General features: G+C 45.9%; 1 pseudogene; it reads right to left on the reverse strand.

The window, feature by feature from the left end:
* Window positions 1-11,182: 11,182 nt before the first annotated feature.
* On the reverse strand, window positions 11,183-11,279 carry LOC131492256 (U6 spliceosomal RNA; annotated as a pseudogene).
* Between the last annotated feature and the right edge of the window lie 8,453 nt (window positions 11,280-19,732).

Raw genomic sequence — 19,732 nt, forward strand, 5'->3', positions numbered from 1 at the left:
CTGAATGAGGCCCAACACCATAGAGAGCAATCTGCTTTACCCAAATTTCACTGATTTAAATGTCTGTCTCATCCAAAACACCCTTCAAGTTGACACATAAAGGTAACTGTCGCACTCAAGATCACATTCGAGTTCTCACCGTGGGCTTCCAGCCGAATGGGCTCCTATTCTCGGATCCCAGCAGCTGCAGCCCTGTGCTTGTGGATGAGCGGGCCTTGCAGAGGAGGCAGGAGTTCCCAGGGAGCAGGGGACTTACGTCACCACACAGGCATTACCCCGCAGAGCTTGGCTGGGCTGGGGGGAGTCATCACTCCTGCACCCATCCATTCTTCCAGCGCTGGTGGTCCTCAAATATGCCGGTTATCCCTTACCAGTGGGATGCTGTTCTGGTCTAGAGGCTGGGCGATCATCACTGTTCTCCTTTTCTTCCTTGTTGGAAGACTCTGCAGAACGTGTGAGGAATAAGTCCGCCGACACAGTCAAAGGAGGGACACAGAGACTCAGAGCCCAGTCAAGCGAGGCTTCAATCAACGTTCTTGCAAGAGCGGGTACTTGATGGACAGGAACACTCAGGGCAGTTACGGTGCACAATTTGTCTCCCAGCATGCACGACCCTCCCCTGGTTCCTCATTAGCTGAGTAACACAGACGTTGCAGCCTTACCCGGATGGCGCCTATGCCCATGGAGGGTGAAAAGTAGTCTGATCGGAACAAACGTACGTTCCGTGAGACTTTCAGTCCCTCCTCTCTCTGTTCTTTGGTGTGTGTTCATTGCAAAGCCCAGGGAAATAAGCCCTCAAAACAGAGAAGGGAAGAAGAACCAGGAAGTGAAGTGTCTAAGGGTCTGGGGCGGAGGGGGGTGGGGTTGGTTCATACCTATTTCCAGTTGGTTGTAAACCTACCGTTAACTAGACAGCACAGCTTTTATTTGGTGTTTCTGAAAATGAATCATCTCCCCTAACTCGTCACAGAACAGATTCCAATTTGTCAGAACTAACTGTGGCAAGAGTGGCACGTGTGAAATGTTTCCTGCACCCCATGAAAATATGGAGAAAATACCAGAGGAATGCACTCTGTGTCTTCGATTCTAAGAACCTGTCAATTTTACGGCAATCAATTTCATAACAAGGTTAAAGGAGAAGAAAGAAGCATTAGGCTAAGTGTACCCTTCAGTCTCAAGGCTCTTAAGGGCTATAGAAAATAGTGTAAAACACATGCCTGGCCACGGAGGGAATATGGGAATGGGCCCAACCAACCAAACAAGACTTGGACTATCATAGTAGCCCCAAAGCAGAGTGGGCTCCATATTTCTAGTAGGACGTTGACGACCATGGGTAGCTCCAGAGGAAAGGAAACAGAAGAGACAGTGTGAAATCTATGTCCTCAGAAGTAGTGAAGGCAATTCGTCTGAGCGGGTGGAACTATGAGACCTGGGTGTCATATGGGAGAGAAACCAACATTACTCAGAGACACTGGTCCAGTACAAAAGGCTGGAGCTTACAAGAGCGGGCTTTGACTCCTGTATGCATACGGGCTCCCATGAGTCCCTTTCTGCAGGTCAGGGTGGCAGCTGGGCGGGGACACTATTCGCAGGATCTTCTAATACAGGCAGAGATAGAAGATGATGCAGGAGGAGCGAGGAAGCAGGGCTGGGAGGGACTTTAGAGAAAGCTCATCTGACAACCAAATTTTATAGATGAGGTGCCTGGAGCCCAAGGAATAGATTCCCCGCACACGCACAGCACACTCGATAGGTGCCTGGGCTCCGCTGATGCCCCCCAACACCCACGACAGGACCCCTGCGTCTGTGCGAGCTAGTGTTCTCAAGGGTTTTTACAAAGTGCTCGGTGTCATTCCTGGCTCCCTGTGCCTGCACAGTGCTTTTACGTCTGCAAGCTCCAGCATGTCCTGTGATCCACAGAAATCTTCATTCACATTGACAAAAATTCCTCTAGAAATTTTTATCACCTTCTCGGAGATTTCCCACAAAATATTCTGTTCCTTGGAGCGCTTAATTCAAAAAGTCAAAGGCACTCATTTCCATTCTGAGCTTCTCATCGTTCACACTGAAAAGTAGATTTACCTACCCGTTTTCAACCGCGGAGGTAATCTCCAAAAGAACTCTTTTTCGAAGCTGATTGCTTCCAGAAGACATTCATTTCTTTAACAATAGATGTGAGCAGTCAGAACAGAGCGAAGGTCCTATCTCATAAATGATGTCGTACCCCTAACCTATTTTACAGCCAGCACGGTCAGTACAGAAGAGTGTGGACAATTGAGCCATAGACTGAGAGTATGATGTAAACGCCAACTGACCAGAAAGCTAAAGTGCTGAGTTTCGGTCGATGAAAATGCCCTGTTAAGGGGCGCCTGGGTGGCGCAGTCGGTTAAGCGTCCGACTTCAGCCAGGTCACGATCTCGCGGTCTGTGAGTTCGAGCCCCGCGTCGGGCTCTGGGCTGACGGCTCGGAGCCTGGAGCCTGTTTCCGATTCTGTGTCTCCCTCTCTCTCTGCCCCTCCCCCGTTCATGCTCTGTCTCTCTCTGTCCCAAAAATAAATAAAAAAAAAAAAAAAAAAAAAAAAAGAAAATGCCCTGTTAACATCCAAAACAGGACATACACACCTCAAGTTTAACAAAGCAGAAACTCGGATCTTCTTCTAACATAAGGAAGAAAATGTGCCCAGAAGAGCAACTATACTTTATCATAAAACCCTCCATTTTTTATCGTCTTTAAAATTTTAACATACACAGAAAAAAATTAGAAGCTATTATTTTAGAAATGAAAACACAAAAAATACATTAATTGAGAGAAGAGTTTTCTTTGGGTTAAATTTTAAGGGAAGGATTTACGTAGAACCTAACGGTAGAAAATGCATAGCATAATGGACAACAACTTGAATGCAGCTTCCTAAACGTCATGAAGACATTTTCCGAGGATACGTTTCTCAATGTCTCCTTGACATTTACTTATTTTTCTTTACCTGAGGGCGATCAGTCAATTGGACTCAATGTCACCCTAGGAGAAGGGAGCTCAAGTAAGGCAAATACTTTAAGGTAGGAGAGGCAGGAACCGGGATCCATCCGGATTACTTTTTAGTTGCTTCTAAGCCTTTCTGGAAGAAGCAATCCATAGATGCTCCATTAAGGAAGGCTCGGATGAAGAAAGCAGGGCTTCACGCGCCCCTCCTGGGTCCTGAGGCAGGAAGGCCATCAGCGTCACTCTGGTTCTCAGAGTGGGTCACTAAGGAGAGCATCGCAGCTCTGTAATGTGGCTCCTGGTCCCTAGAAAGAAAGGATGGGAGCATTTGGAAGCTGTCCAAAGACATTTGAATAAGGATAAATCCAAATTCTCAATGTGGCATCATCTGGGCCTTGATCTATAGTTGGTTTCAATCATTCTCCAATAATGTAAGCTCTCAGCTGAGGTTAGCTCACCTTATCACCATTATTATGCGCAGCATGAGATCCCCCTGTCTGGCCTCTCCCACTGTTGTGCTTTTGCCTGGATGCGTGGGGATATTTTGCTAGTTTCTGTCTCCCCACCATGTTCTAATGTATCGGCTTCTGCTAGGCACCAGGCATCAGAAAGGACTTCATAAAGACTTTTCTGTAATGAATAAATGAACCATCACACGTCAGGCCTCCTGCTTGGGCATGCCCCCCACTTTTCGATTCCCATGGCCACCTCATTCTCCTCCTCCTCTTAACTGCTCTCCCTCTTACCCTCTCCCCCTACACATTATGGCAGATGAGTTTCCTAGAACACACTAGGTCACCATTGTGCTCGGAATCTTCCAGGGTCACTCCACCTTGAACCCAGGCTCCAGCGTCCGGGTCCTGCTGTCCCTTCGAGCTCTTCTCCCCACATCCCCAGGACGGCCAACTGGACCATTCACAAGAACCGCCACGCATGCCTCATGGCGGCTGCTCTGCCCCCGGGTTCATGGCACGCTCTCCCTTGGATGTTATGATCCTATCCAAGGTCAAAAAACGCTCCTTCCTTCTATCTCTATTGTTCTAGCTGAAAATGCGATTGCTTGTTTACACTTTCTTGGTGTATGTGTTTCTTATTTGCTGCTGTAACAAAATGTCACGAACACTCTGTAAAAAACAGCACAAAAGGATCCCCTTGGGTCAGAAGTCCAAAACAGATCTTTCTAGACTGAAATCAAGATGTTGGCAGGGCCGTGTTCCTTTTAGAGGCTCTAAAGGGAAACTTGTTTCCTCGCCTTTTACAAGCCACAGAGGTGTTTGTATTTCTTGGTTTGTGGCCCCTCATCCACCTCCAAAGACGCAGCACAGTATCTCTCTGACTCTGATACCTGACCATCCCTCTTCTCCTTTTCACTTACGATGACCCTTGTGATTACGCTGGGCCCACCCAAACAATCCAGGACAATCACCTCATCTAAAAATTTGTAACTTACTCAAAGCCGCAATCCCATTGTCACGCAAGGTACGTATTCACAGGTTCTAAGGATCAGCATGTGAACATCTTTGAGGGGTTGGGAACACGAAAGCACACGCACCCGCTATTCTGCACCCTGTGGAATGGGATTCACATAGTTGAGAATAAGAAAAAGAAGTGCTTCCTCACAAAATTTGGAAGTAATACCCTTTCAAAATTCAAGAAGTCCCCGTCTCTGCATGCGATTTGGACCCAATTTCTTGAGTCCACGAAACGGCCCTTCAGCATCTAAATATTTTGTTCCTTTTTGATCACCGTGCTTCGCCCATAATAAAGATCTTCCTCTGAAAGTGTGTATTTGGCTCGATCTAAATTATTATCAAGCGTCATCTATTAAAACTTACACTCAGTTACATGGTTGCCTGTGAATTTTTAACTGTTTTCTGTTTCTTGTGGCCAGCAGCTAAGCACCTTTGATAAGTTATCATTTTAATACCCTCCCTACGTCACCTCCAAAACTGCTTGTTATACTGTTTTATAGTCGTTGTGTTCTCTGATACATTCATGTTTACAGTATTTCATGCACAATTGCTGTTGCATTAAATGGCACCCCAGCGGCTTCTAAACCCAAACAGGTCTTTTCAATTTTCTGACTTAGAACCGGAGAGTAGTTTTTCACTAGAGGAATAGAAAAGATTCTTTATATATATATATATATATATATATATATATATATATATATATATCTGAGTTGTTTTCCTTTAGGCTTTCCTTTAGCAGGTCCTCGCCTTTACTGAGCTTTTTTAAAGCCTCTATTAATTTTTTTTAATTTGTTTTGACAGAGAGAGAGAGAGAAAGGATGAGTGGGAGAGGGGCAGAAAGCAAGGGAGAGAGAGAATCCCAACCAGGCTTCATGCTGTCAGCGAGGAGCCCGACGTGGGTTCAGTCTCAGGAACCGTGAGATCATGATCTGAGCTGAAATCAAGAGTCGGATGCTTAACCGACTGAGCCACCTAGGTGTCCTTTAATTTAAAGAAAAAAAAAGTTAATTCGTCTAATTTCAACCGTATTCTATAGAAATCAAAATTATCAGGAGAGTCAAATGATGCATGCTCCAAAATATAACCAATAAGATGAACTTCACTGGTATAGAATATACCCACAGAAAGATGGCCGTCTGCCATCAGCCCTGATGGAGAGGTCTGTCTACCTCAAAGACAATTTTCTTTTCACAATCTGTTAGTTTCCATAGTCCTTGGTCAAATACCATGTCATTAATGTCATAATTTTTTCTGAACCTAAAGGAAGGAAGAGGTAAAAAAAAAATCAGGAAATAGAGTTTCGTGTCCATATTCTACTATATATACTTAAAATGTACATATTTTACCATTATAAAAGTTAACCTCCAGAGTAGCCAAAGATATGTTTACTAAATCTTACAATTACTGGAATAAATTATGAAAACAAAGAAGGGAAAACACTATGGAAACATGTAGGAAACAAAGGAAGACTTTAAACAGAAATAAACAGATCACAGGGATACGAACAAACACATCTGTCACATTACTAGATGAAAACAGGATAAATTCGCCTCTTAAGAAAAAAGTTCCTCACAAGAGATCACAGAGCAAAACCCAACTACGCCTGAAGAAAACTCTAAAAACGGTGTGAGTTGGAGGAGGTCAAAGATAAAAGGATTCGAACTAGTGTGACAAATGGGGAGAAGTAGGGACAAATGGAAACCCCAAAGAGAACAAAATTAAAACAGTAACAAAAATAAAACGAGGTAAGTTCATATTTAGGATCAAAACCGGTCACAAGACAGAGAGGAGCATTTCATCAAGGAAACCATCACCCAGAAGATGGGCTGGCAGATAGGTGGATGTGGAGTGCCCCCCTTTGTTCCTTTACGGGACATCTGTAGAAATCTCATACCCAAGACTCTTGCCAGAATATTCCAGATGCCCGATATTTTCTGGCTGCTGTGGTGAGGGTGTGAGGAGAAATCAGTCTACGATGCCCTGGTTTCCGGGGTCTTGCCATGAGGACCTGTGACATCTAAGATGACCCAGGAATCACTAACAGGCATCCTGGTGCTAATGTTTGCTGTCTATGTCTTACTTCCTGATGCCCACCTTCCTTGTCTTTAGAGTCGGCTGGGCCCCATGTCCAGCCCCACCAGGTAAACCGTGAATTGTCTAACGCAAGACGTAGATCTGAAAGAAATGGTCCCTTTCCTCCTTCTGGTGTCCTATATGCTTGTTGGTGCCTATGTGTGAATGCCTGGAACCGTAGCAGCCATGTTGGGACCACGAGGGGAGTTAGTCTGGGCAGGATATGCTAAGAAAGGTGGAAGCAACCTGAATCCTTTTTTTTTTTTTTTTTAAGCATTTTTTAAAGGTTTCTCTATTTATTTATCTTGAGAGAAAGAGAGTGGGCGCACGCGTGCACATGTGCGTGAGTGAGCAGGAGAGGGGCTGAGAGACAGGGAGGGAGAGAATCCCAAGCAGGCTCTGCACTGTCAGTATAGAGCCCAACGCAGGACCCGGTCTCACGAGCCATGAGATCATGACGTGAGGCGAAACCAAGAGCCTGGCGCCTCACCTACCGAGCCAGCTCAGGCTCCCCGCAAGCTGGATCCTTGATGACATTGCTGAGTTTCTGGATGAACCGCTTCTGGAGCTGCCCTGCCCCAGACTTCTTGTTATGTAAGCTGAGCTTGCTTATTGTTTAAAGGCCTTTGCAACCGGACTTTCTCTTTCTTACAGCTGAAAACATTCAAACTCATACAGAGGCCTGGAAAGATTCATCTTCCACAGCATTCCATACGGGGCACCCAGAGGGTTCCTACTCAATTGATTAAGGGAATGATGTTAAATACATGGCTTTTTATTTAAAAAAAAAAAAAAAAAGGGGGCGCCTGGGTGGCTCAGTCGGTTGGGCGTCCGACTTCGGCTCAGGTCACGATCTCGCGGTCCGTGAGTTCGAGCCCCGCGTCCGGCCCTGGGCTGATGGCTCAGAGCCTGGAGCCTGCTTCCGATTCTGTGTCTCCCTCTCTCTCTGCCCCTCCCCCGTTCATGCTGTGTCTCTCTGTGTCTCAAAAGTAAATAAAACGTTAAAAAAAAAGTTTTTTTTTTAAATAAAAAAAATTAAAAAAAAAAAATCCCTTTGTAAAAGGGTCGCCTTCTCCCAGTGCGTCCGTCTGGCAGGGTGGCCAACTCCCTAACCAGTACTTTCTATGGCAGCCTGTTCTTATATCACATCTGCCTGTTTATGTTTCACATTTTTTTTTTATTTTAATGGATATTACTGTGTTATTTATCTTCTGGAGGCTCTTATGCCTCCTAATGTTAAAATGTTTGTCAAACTGTTCTATAAATTTAAATCCTATGCCTTCAGCGAATCCTCTGGTATTAATTTTGCTGTTATTTCTAGCATGAGATTTTTTTATGAGTTTAGTAAGTTTAACTTGGGGGTCTCTGAATCCCTGCTGCTCATGTCTGTTGTTCCGTACAAGTCATGGGTTCAGCTGTCATTGCAGCTGGCCCCTCTGTCTCGTTTCAGGGGTGGAAAGTCTCCCCTTTAGCCCTGGCTTCACATGCTTACCGTTGTCTCGTAAAACACTTGGAATCTGTTCCCTGCATGCAGTAACCTGATGACCACAACCTGACAGCATTAACTCTATGACTTCGGTCTCGTTCACTGCTCTCCCCACCCCCCTTCCTGTCCACGGCCTTGAGGATTTGGCTGAAGAGCATGCCTACTTATCTTGGCTATACTCTTATCATTTTATCCCTCAGAGTTGTATATTTGGAGCAGAGGGGGGTCCTCCATGTGTGAATCTACTGATTCATTTTTATTGGAATTCCCCTTAAATTTTCTTAAAAAAAAAAAAACAATGATTACAGTTATCACCGTCCTGAAAAGTTCTCAGTGAGTTGCTTTGATTATAAAAACTGCACATCATATAATGATATAAAAGGGCTTCTCTATGTTTATTTTGCAAGAACCTCCCTTGAACCTTTTCTGTCTCTCGTGTTTTAGAAAATATTTAAGACAGTATCTCTGAGTATATGTATCACATGGCTAGACACAGGGAAACATCTAGAACAATTTCTGGCATGTAGTGCTCTCTCCATGTATGGTAGGGGTTACTGCTGTCTTACACTTAGCCAAATGTTATTATACAAGACATTTCTATTAAAAAATTAAGATTTGAGTTCATGCCACTTCTTTCCTTTTTTTTCCCACTAGATATTAGGATAGTCTCCTAAATCTCTAAGCAGGGATGGTCACAGAATAAATAGATTGAGGGGGCAGTTGGGTGGCTCAGTCGGTTAAGCGTCTGACTCTTGATGGGCTCAGGTCACGATCTCACAATTCGTGAGATCGATCCCGGCATCGGGCTCTGTGCTGTCAGCTTGGGATTCTCCCTCTCCCTCTCTCTGCCCCCTCCCACTCATGCTTTCTCTGTCTCAAAAGAAATAAATAAACCGAAGAAGAAGAAGAAGAAGAAGAAGAAGAAGAAGAAGAAGAAGAAGAAATAGATTGCAGCCACATTTTCAGGCACTGATGGTAAAGACCCCACTATCCAAAGTTCTTACATAGTTGCCCCTCTTCCATTCCTGGCAGACCTGATTAATCAACCACTGCCTTCTCCTCCCCAGAGCGGAGAGGAGGCTCCAGGCAGCCACAACCAATCAATCAGATGTTATAAAAAGAATAAAAGTTGGGGCGCCTGGGTGGCTCAGTCGGTTAGGCGTCCGACTTCGGCTCAGGTCATGATCTCACGGTCCGTGAGTTCGAGCCCCACGTCGGGCTCTGTGCTGACAGCTCAGAGCCTGGAGCCTGTTTCAGATTCTGTGTCTCCCTCTCTCTCTGCCCCTCCTCTGTTCATGCTCTGTCTCTCTCTGTCTCAAAAATAAATAAACATTAAAAAAAAAAAAGAATAAAAGCAATTTTCCATCCCTGCCCAAGAGACATTACCGAGGACAGACTACATGAAGGAAGCAAATGGCTTCTTTTCCAGAGTCTCTAGTTTTCAGAAAGTTTCCTTGGCGGTTTACTTTAAAAAGAACAGGAACTGGGATCGTAGAATTTGCCAATGAAATGAAAAGTCGTAGTTCAATCACAAACTCTTACTGCGAGAAAACGCTGTCTAATTTGCTGTCTAAAATTACTGATTGTCTTAAATGTGTTCGAAGTGAAGTAATTGGCTCCATTGTCTCCCAAATAATTGTTGAGTGGGAAGCGTTGGTGAGAAGGAACAATTATCCAGGTCAGTTGGTAATGATAGATCACGATAAATCGGTACAACCGGGGACGACGTGCAGGTCGGGAGAATGTTCTAGAAAATCAGAACTACAAGGAAGAGGGTGCTACCGAAGGGCCGGACTCTTTTGTTTTTGTGGCCAATCAGGAACGTAACGCAACAGCCTGGATAGATCTCGGCAGCGGCTGACTTCCTGCCATCCGCTTAGGACCTATACGCCTAACCTGCGTGTGTCCTTGAATCATTAAGTTATATTTTCTGCTGCTGCAAACCCACCCTGATACGTTCTTCGACTTTTGCCCAAACACATGCTCTTCTTACGCTTGCCCCTCAGCAGTAATAGAAACAGGAGAAGCACAGAGTGCAAGATATAGTTATTATCGCTCCCAAGCTAAGGAATTATTTGTGCCGTAAACACAAAATAATGTTGTTTACGGAAAAGCAGAATAGCCAGAAAGTACTCCAGAAGTTTAAAGCGGCAACAGACGCCCCTGGAGAGATAAGAGAGTGTTCACAGGAGACAGAACATGAGCTCGGTGGCCTGGCATCACTTTTGTTGTGAAGACAGGTGGCTACAGGCGGTCCCTGGAGGAGAAAGCCATGGCTCACATGTCTGTGTCTCTCCAGCTTGCCCTGGGAGCTGTCTCTAGGCCATCCACGAGAGCGTTGTGACCACAAAGACGGTCTGTGCAGGTGGGAGTTATTTCTCTTCTTTGCCTAGTTCCCTAATACTCACATTTTTATAACTTTATGTCATGTCTCTGTTCTTGGCATTGGCCTCTCGTGGGCTTCTAAGCCCTAGCTTGAATTAGCTTTGCTGGGTATTTCCAAAAGAGCCAAATCAACGGGAAAATAAGGATATTGATCATCCAATGGGAGGGAAAGGAGGAAAGGAAAAGAAAATAGAGGCGGAATGTCCCTGGACAGAGGGACCCTGCACTTCTCCTTCTGTCCAGAGACTCTCTGTTGACTCTGAACATTAAGTTTTACTCTTTTTTTTTTTTTAATGTTTAGTTATTTTTGACAGAGAGAGACACACACAGACAGAGAGAGAGAGAGAGCATGAGTGGTGGAGGAGCAGAGAGAGAGAGGGGGACACAGAATGGGAAGCAGGCTCCGGGCTCTGAGCTGTCAGCACAGAGCCCAATGCGGGGCTCAAACTCACAAACCGTAAGATCATGACCTGAGCCGAAGTCAGACGCTTAACCGACTGAGCCCCCCAGGCACCCCACGTTTTACTCTTCTTTTTTTTACATTTCATTTTATTTTTTATTTTAATTTAATTTATTTATTTTTAATTTAAAAATATAACTGCCTTAACACCCAGCAGTTGACTACTAGGTATTTATCCAAGAGACACAGGTATGCTGTCCCACGTCTTACTCTTACTATGGCTGATATTTTCTTTATGAAGTTTGGAGCAGGAAGCAACATGGCTTCCAAAACGTCTTAGACTATAGCTGTGCTACCATTTGGTTTTGTTTTCCTTCTTGTTTGTTTAGAAAAAATATGGAGCCTTTCATGAATGTGTGTGTCGTCCTCGGGCAGGGACCACGCTAATCTTCTCTGTGTCGAAGATATATGTTGCCGAAGTGAGCACTGTGCTAATATATTTGGATTTTATTACCCGTTTCAGACCTTTCAGGGACTCCTTGTCTTCTTACAATGCCATCGAACTCTCACAGAACCAGGCCCACCTGTCTCTCTGGTCCCTCTGTCCACCGTCCTTCCCAGAAATCCTATGCTCAGCCCCTGGAAGCACCTCTGGGCACACTAGCTGCCTGGTGTCCTGTTTTGCTCTCTCACCACTCCCCTGTCTTTGTGTCCTCTTTCCTGAAATGCCTCTTCCACCCGGGCCCTCCCACTGCATCCTTCACGACCACGTTCAAATGTGCCATCCCAGATGCCTTCCCCAACTCCTGGTCAGAACGAGTGGCCACCCCTTCAGGGGCCCTCAGAACATCTCCGGCCGCTCTGCGACCTTCCTTGGCACTTTGTCTGTTCCTGAAGCCCCGGTTTCCCTTTGTTACCACTTTTCATCATCTCAGCACCTGACACGGGTCGGGCAAGGGGCAGACACTCGTTAAATTTGCACTAAATGCAGCAATAAGAGAAGGAAGGGACACGAATGCGGTCACGGATCCCTCCTACGATCGTATATTTCGCGCTCAATCAAAATAGCTCTTTCCTGCCTCTTCTCACCCCGTGAAAGGACGTAGACTCCCTGCTCAGCTCATCTTTGGCCTCGCTCTTAATTGGCATCAAAGACCCTGAATGGTGCTGTTGGTCCCCAACTCAGAATAGCATCACTGTGCCTGTCACTCGCTAGTAACTCTCTGATGGTTCTGAGTTGGCCTGAGTCACAACCCGAGCTGGAACTTTGCAAGAACATTGTAAAAACTTAATGGGGCTGGGGGGCGGGGGGTGGGGGGGGTGGAATACACCTTAAAATAGGTTTGATTTTTTTTTTTTTTAGAAGATCGTGGTACGCACAGCAGAGTCAATTCACAACTGGCATGAACAACACATCAAGAGTCGGTGAACTGAAGGCAGGAAAAACTGGATAAGCCATCCCAACCCCAAACGTCCAAAATGAATGATACCGCGATGTGACACACGACCTCAGCATGTTTGAATACGCTCCGACTCTATGCAAAGAAATAACGGTCCTTTGTCATTTCAGACAGAACTAAATCTCGGAGGATTATGCATTAGCATGTTTCTGTTCTTGTGTTGACTGTGATGGAAATAATATACCCCGAATTCACAACGAGTTAGAGAAAAAATCCAGTCGACACGATCGCCTTATTCTCCCTCTTTAAAAATACGTTATCTATGAGTTTGCTTGCGGCAGATAAAACAAAGGCAAAAATCCAGACCGCCTACGTGATAGATGAGACATTACCCACAATGGATAAATAGCCCCTGTTTCAGAGCTAAGTCACTCAAAGGGCACTAATTAGGAGTTTGATAAACGTCACGGCCAACTGCATTCGTTTTCTATTGACAAACACCGCATACACACTGAGTGGCTAACATAGCATTCATTGGTTACCTTAGTTTTGTAGGTCAGGTGCTCAGGAGGGCTTGACCGGACTCTGCGCTGGGTCTCATGGGCTGAAATCAAGGTATTGGTGGAAAAGTGCTTACCCCGAAGTGTAAGAAACGGCCTCCAGGCTTATTCAGATCCTTGGCAGAATCTGCTTCCTTGTGGTTGCAGGCCTGAGGTCGCCGATACCTCGCTGGCTGCCGTCTGGAGGTCACCCATATTCCTTCTCGCCCGGCATCCTCCACGTACAAGGCCAGCAATGGTGAGTCGAATCCTTCCGTTGCTTAGAATCTCCGACTTTTTTTTTTTTTTTTTTTTTTTTTTTTGCCTTTCTCTTCTGCAGAGAAAGGTCTCTGCCTTCGAGGGCTCGTGTGATTGCATGAGACCAACCCAGATAATTTCCGTGTCTTCAGGTCAAGTGTGCCTTACAGCATGATCACACAGGGTTATGTCACCGTGCTCAGGATTCTGGGTCTTAGTGTGGAACCTAGGAGCCCTTCCCAGACCCACATCAGAATCACAGAATACCAGCACTGAAAGGGAACTTGGAAAATACAGGTTTAGCTTTTCAACTAAAGCATAAATCCTGCACGTGGAGAGATCTTTCGTCTAAATACATCTGGTGATAGAAAATACTACGTGGCAATGAGAAAAAATGAAATATGGCCTTTTGTAGCAACGTGGATGGAACTGGAGAGTGTGATGCTAAGTGAAATAAGCCATACAGAGAAAGACAGATACCATATGGTTTCACTCTTATGTGGATCCTGAGAAACGTAACAGAAACCCATGGGGGAGGGGAAGGGAAAAAAAAAAAAAAGAGGTTAGAGTGGGAGAGAGCCAAAGCATAAGAGACTCTTAAAAACTGAGAACAAACTGAGGGTTGATGGGGGGTGGGAGGGAGGGCAGGGTGGGTGATGGGTATTGAGGAGGGCACCTTTTGGGATGAGCACTGGGTGTTGTATGGAAACCAATTTGACAGTAAATTTCATATATTAAAAAATAAATAAATAAATAAATAAATAAATCAAAAAAAAAAAAAAAAAAAGAAAATACATTATCTCACTTTTTGACTGATCCGATGATGAAAAAGCAAGAGACACTATGATGACATTTGCTCCCAATAATTTTTCATTTTCCACATCGAAGGAATCTAATTTTCTTTTCTGACACATAGTAGTGTTACACTTTTTTCTATGTTTTCACGATCCCGTTTCTTTGTTCCTAGACCATTCACTGTGTCATTTCATCGTAGAAACACCCAACGTCTCTTGTGTTTTTAAAAAATGTTTATTTATTCTTGAGAGAGAGCACGACAGAGCATGAGTGGGGCAGGGACAGAACAAGAGGGAGACACAGAATCCGAAGCAGGCTGCAGGCTCTGAGCTGTCAGCACAGAGCCCGACGTGGGGATGGAACCCACGAACCGTGAGATCATGACCTGAGCCAAAGTCAGATGCTCAACCGACTGAGCCACCCAGGCGCCCCACACTCAACACCTCTTGTAAAATACAGCTGATAAGGAATCCAGTCCTTTAACGGTGGCCTCATTCTATCGAGTTTATAGACGTGTATCCAAGTGTTTTTATCCTGCTCCAAAGATGTCTTTCCTTTGGAAATCGTTCTTACTCCCATTTCAGACTCATGCATTCTCATGAGAAACTAGTTTTGTGAATAGGCTTCTAGACGTTTGGAAAGTCCACTAAAAACCTAAAGCAGAAAAAGTATAATTTTTGCAAATGGCTTCCTGTGCTCATTACCCCATGATTGCCACTACGTGAAGGATCATTAAATACTCTAGAACGCATTTAAAATACCGCAAGAGCTCCCAAAACTTTGGGCTCCTTTGAGACCCTTAAAAGCAAACACATACAAGTAAACAAGTGAAAAGTGAAATGTTGCATGGAGAATTCTGCGAGCACAGGTGCACCAGTGGGTAAACATCTGAATATCCAGCCATCCGGGAGTCCCGGAGTGAGATTTCATGGCCCGACGCCCTGCCGCTGAGCAGGCAGTGCTGTGCTGGGTGGAGTGGGTTCCTGCGGGCTTGGGGATTTCTCAAAGCAAGAAAAAAACAACAAAAAGAAAAGGTCTGACTACTGCTGAAGATTTAATAATTCAGGCTGTTTAAAAGCTTTCGGCACGTTTTATGATTTTTGTCTCTTTGTTCACTTTGGTCACGAGCAATCTTAAAGTGCATCAGAAATATTTGTGTCCGTTAAATTACGAGTTGCAATACCCCAGGGTGAAGACAGCTCTCTGGTGGCGAAGGCGTGATCTCCAGCCTGGCAGCTTGCTGGTCTGGTTGTTTTCTTTTCATTTTGGTTATTCGGTCAAACACTGGGTTATCTCCCCTTCCGGACACATTTACTCTTCGGAGAATAGCAACGACCTATCATTGCCATGCTGGATATGATGACAACTCATTAATGTCAGTGCTCTCTGAACTTGGAAAGCACAGCCCGGTTTTGCCTGGGTGGCTGAGTCAGTTAAATATCTGACTTTGACTCAGGTGGCTTTGCTCCCATGGTTCATGAGTTCAAGCCCCACATTGGGCTCTCTGCGGTCAGTTCAGAGCCCATGTTGGATCCTCTGTCTCCCTCTCTCTCTCAAAAATAAATGAACATTCAAAAAAGGGGTGGGGGGAGGCACCTGGGTGGCCCAGTGGGTTAAGCGTCAACTCTTGGTTTCGACTCAGGTCGTGATCTCATGGTTTGTGGGTTCCAGCCCCTCATCAGGCTCTGCACTGAGGACAGAGCCTGCTTGGGGTTCTCGCTCTCCCTCTCTCTTTGCTCTTTCCCCTCTTGTGCTGTCTCTGTCTCTCTCAAAATAAATAAATAAACTTAAAAAAAAGAGAATATTAGGAAAAAAGGCACAGCCCATTTTCTTTTGGCAAAATCCACATAGCACTTAAATGATTTTCACCAGAAATGCCCGAACGCGTTTCTGAAATGGGTAGATTTTTTTTCCCTTTATGTCTCTTGATGGCTCCATCTAAATGGGACTTTTTGTGATGTAAGGGGGCAGAAGTCCCTGCTTCCCCCAAGGATGTACTATCCATGTTATATTCTGTGAATACGCACGAGGTATTGTAACCCATAACATGCCTAATTCTGAGTTTATTGGGTTACTAAGAAACGGATGTGAGAGAGAAAAAGGTATGATTTATTGTCACTTGGTGAACTTCCCAGAAATCATAAAAGTTTACGACTCTAAGGACTGGGCATCACACCTCCCACAATTCTTTTATGTTCACCAAATGTTGGTTGATAGATCGTTAAAAACATGTCTGTTTCAGATCACGCCGTGATTTTCAGCACGGAATTTGGAAGGAGTTAAAACAGTGAAGGGCTGTTGTCATAACAGAAGTCCTCTGTCTCCTTCAGGCTGTTTTAAGTGACTCCGAGTCTGCTGTCCTTAAAGGTACTGGATCGGAAACCACGAACGGAACCTGGGCCGAAATGCCGTAAGTGGTATTTATCCACAGGCAGCTTAACTAATTAAAAAATAACCCCCAGCCCTCCCATCTTTTTTTCAAGGTTTATTAATTTTGAGGAGGGGAGGGGCAGAGAGAGAAAGAGAGGAGAGAGAGAGAGAGAGAGAGAGAGAGAGAGAGAGAGAGAGAGAATCCCAAGCAGGCTCCTCACTGTCAGCACAAAGCCAGACAGGGGGCTTGATCCCATGAGCCATGAGATCTTGACCTGAGCCAAAATCAAGAGCTGGACCCTCGACCCACTGGAGCACCCAGGCGCCCCTCCCCCAGCCCCTCTTGCTTTTCATGAAATGCATTTCCAGTCAAATGCATTTCCTTCACTACTGGATTTGTGGAGCTGGAGAGTTATTTAAGCAGGAACCTAATGTGCAGGGAGGAGGGACAGACTGCAGCTTTGGGACGGGTTCCCTGCGCATTGAGCGCTGGCCTCTGTCCTCTGCCAACACGACCGTGTGGACACTGGGCAGAGACAGAAAACTCAGTGGTAACAAGACCACAAAGTATTACACTCTATATTTTAGTGGAGAGGCCTTATTCACTTACTTTTGAAGAGGGGCGTTGAATTGGAGCAGGGGTAATCTCTACAAGCCCCAGGAGGCTGGCTGTCAGCCCTGCGAGGACTTAATAAGTGACCGTCATTCGCCAGGAGTCAATGTATGCAATCGGGGGGCAAAACATCTAAGTGGACACGAAAATCCCGGCTGTCTTAGTTCAGGCTGTAACAAAGTACCATAAACTGGTGGCTTATACGGCAAACTCTTAACTATCACAGTTCTGGAAGTTGGGAGTCCCGAGATCAAGGTGTTAACGGGTCTGGTGTCTGGTGAGAGCCCACTGCCCGGTTCAGGGACTGCTGTCTCCTCGCTGTATCCTTACATGGGGAATAGACACTCTTGTCTCTTTCGCCTTTGTAAGGCCATTGATCCTGTCATGAGGGGTCCACCCCTAGGACCTGATCTAACCCTAAAAACCTCCCAAAGAATATCACTGCCCTGGGCATTAAGGCTTCCACATATGAACTGGGGTGGGGGAGGGGCAAAACATTCAGTCCATAGCCCCTGCCCATCTAAACCTGTAGACAGATGAGCGTCACAGCCCGGAAGGGTTTCGGCAGGAGAGTGTCTTTGGGGAGATCTGAGCCCGTGAATCTTTTCGTCTGGGATGGCCAGGTGATCCTAGCTCATTCCATGTTCTGCCCTTCCTCGAAGCCAGCCTGGACCACCGGCCAAGAAAGAAATTTTCTCTCGTAATTCCGCACCTACGGCCACGCTGGGCCGGGTAGATATTCCCCTGGCAAGCTGACTTTCCACGCTGACTCTTCCTCTGGAGCACGGAGGTTTAACAAGAATATACGTCCTCACTCTTGTGTGTACCACATGTTGTTATTTTAATAATGCGCTTCCCCCCCAGGCCTGTGGGATCGGCTTGCTCAACTCCGGGCAATGCATATCCTCACTGGAGTTGGGGGTGGGGTGGGGGGGGGGCGGGGAGAGGAAAATCAGTCTTCATTACTTAAGGGTGAGAAGAAAATAAATCTACACGAAAATTACTTTTTACAATCTCTTAGGAGGTAAATCAGACTAACGCAGGAAAGACACAAATGTATTCATTGGTCCATTTGAGACGCAGGGAGAGTGGTGGTGAATTGCAGACACACTTTATTCGGTGCGTTTACCAGGAGAGAATGCCATTCGAGGGGCACCTGCCCATTAGCTAGAGCCCTCCCTCCCAGACAGCCAGGGTCATTACTGCCGTCAAGATGTGCGCAGGAAGCCAGCATTTACACACACACCAAAATCACAGCTTCAAGCCCCAGATTCTGCAAATTGCATCAAAGTCAACACGTTTGCCAACTAAAAACATAGCTTACTTGTCCCTTGGCCCATGGCCCCTTCTTGTCAGTTGGTCGCTTCTAAGCTCCAGGACAGTGAGACTGGTACCAGGTAGAAACTACCACGATGGGGGGCGCCTGGGTGGCTCAGTTGGTTGAGCGTCCGGCTTCAGCTCAGGTCATGATCTCATGGTTCGTGAGTTCGAGCCCTGCGTCGGGCATGGCAGAGGCTGCCTCAGATCCTCTGACCCTTTCCCACTCTCTCTCTCTCTGTCTCAAAAACATAAATAAATAAATAATATTAAAAAAATTTTTAATAAAAAGAAAATATCACGATGAGAAAAGGCGAAGAAACAGAGGAAATGCAACGTAACATTTTTGGGGGGTGGAGGGAAGGCTTCATTTTAAGTAGGACAAAGTCAGAGACAAAGAAAGAAAACTTCCTGGTACCCGTGTCCATTTGAGTGTTACTGGCACACCGGGGCACTACAACACGAGCTATGCATCGAGGCACAAGCTGTTTCCGATCTTGTCAAAATCACGCGTGAACGTTGACGAGCAATTTGAGTTCCAGCGGCCAAGCCAGTGATGTGACCAGCTATCACTGTGGTCCGTTTCGGGGGTGCAGGAGCCGGGAGGGGAAGGAGGGCGGGTGTGGCTTTAAGAACACTCTCACAGTCACTCACTGGATAACTGGCATGAGTGTCCCCTCCTCGTAGGCTGTACCGATGCGTGCCGGGCAGTGACACGGAGCCCGGGGCGGCACGCGGGTAGCATTGAGGAAAGACCGGCCCCAGTAGATGTCGCGTGGGGGCCCAGCCTGGGCTGAGCTGTGCCGAGCAGTGGGCTCTCCCTCCGAAGGGGAGGAGATCCGGTGGCTCGCAGGATGGCCCTGCCCTCTGAGCGTGGAGATCCACGGTCCCCCCAGGAAAAGGGACAGGGGCTGCCCAAGGACAAATGTGTCAGTCAGCTGTTGGAGCACAAACTTGCAGGCACCATCCCCGACTCCCCCCCAGTGGGGAACGGCGTCAGCCGCTCAGAAAGGAGCAAAACTCAAGACACACCCAGGATTTTCCCAAAAGTAGCGGAAAGCAAGGAATGAAAGTCAGTACACGTCAAAAGTCCATTCCAATCAATTAACAAGTATAATAATGCCAATACATAAATGGTCAGAAAAAGACACCCCCCAAAATCTGCAATAAAGATGACAATGTATATTTAAAAATATTACGTTTCAGGAGCGCCTGGGGGGTGGAGTTGGTTAAGCATCCGACTTCTGGTTTCGGCTCAGGTCATGATCTCACAATTTGCGAATTGGAGCCCCACACTGGGCTCCGTGCTGACAGTGTGGAGCCTTCTTGGGATTCTCTCTCTCTCTCTCTCTCTCTCTCAAAAATAAATAAACTTTTAAAAAAACGTATCAAGTTTCAAAAAGGTAAAATAATTACAACTATGGAGAGTATTTTTTCTTTGATCAGTAACAGTGAAAAGACACAGAACACCCACAGGACTCCAGGCTGCTCACAAGCACTGGTGACTATGGAAGTAAAAAGGAATAAACTGAAAAAGAGAACTCTACCGGAAGGGAATTTGCCTGTAGTCGTCAAGAGTCCTGGGAGGGTAGGGGCGCCTGGGTGGTTCACTCAGTTAAGCATCTGACTCTGGCTCCGGTCATGATCT

Source organism: Neofelis nebulosa, chromosome 12 (genome assembly GCF_028018385.1).
Source record: "Neofelis nebulosa isolate mNeoNeb1 chromosome 12, mNeoNeb1.pri, whole genome shotgun sequence".
Classification (NCBI taxonomy): Eukaryota; Metazoa; Chordata; class Mammalia; order Carnivora; family Felidae; genus Neofelis; species Neofelis nebulosa.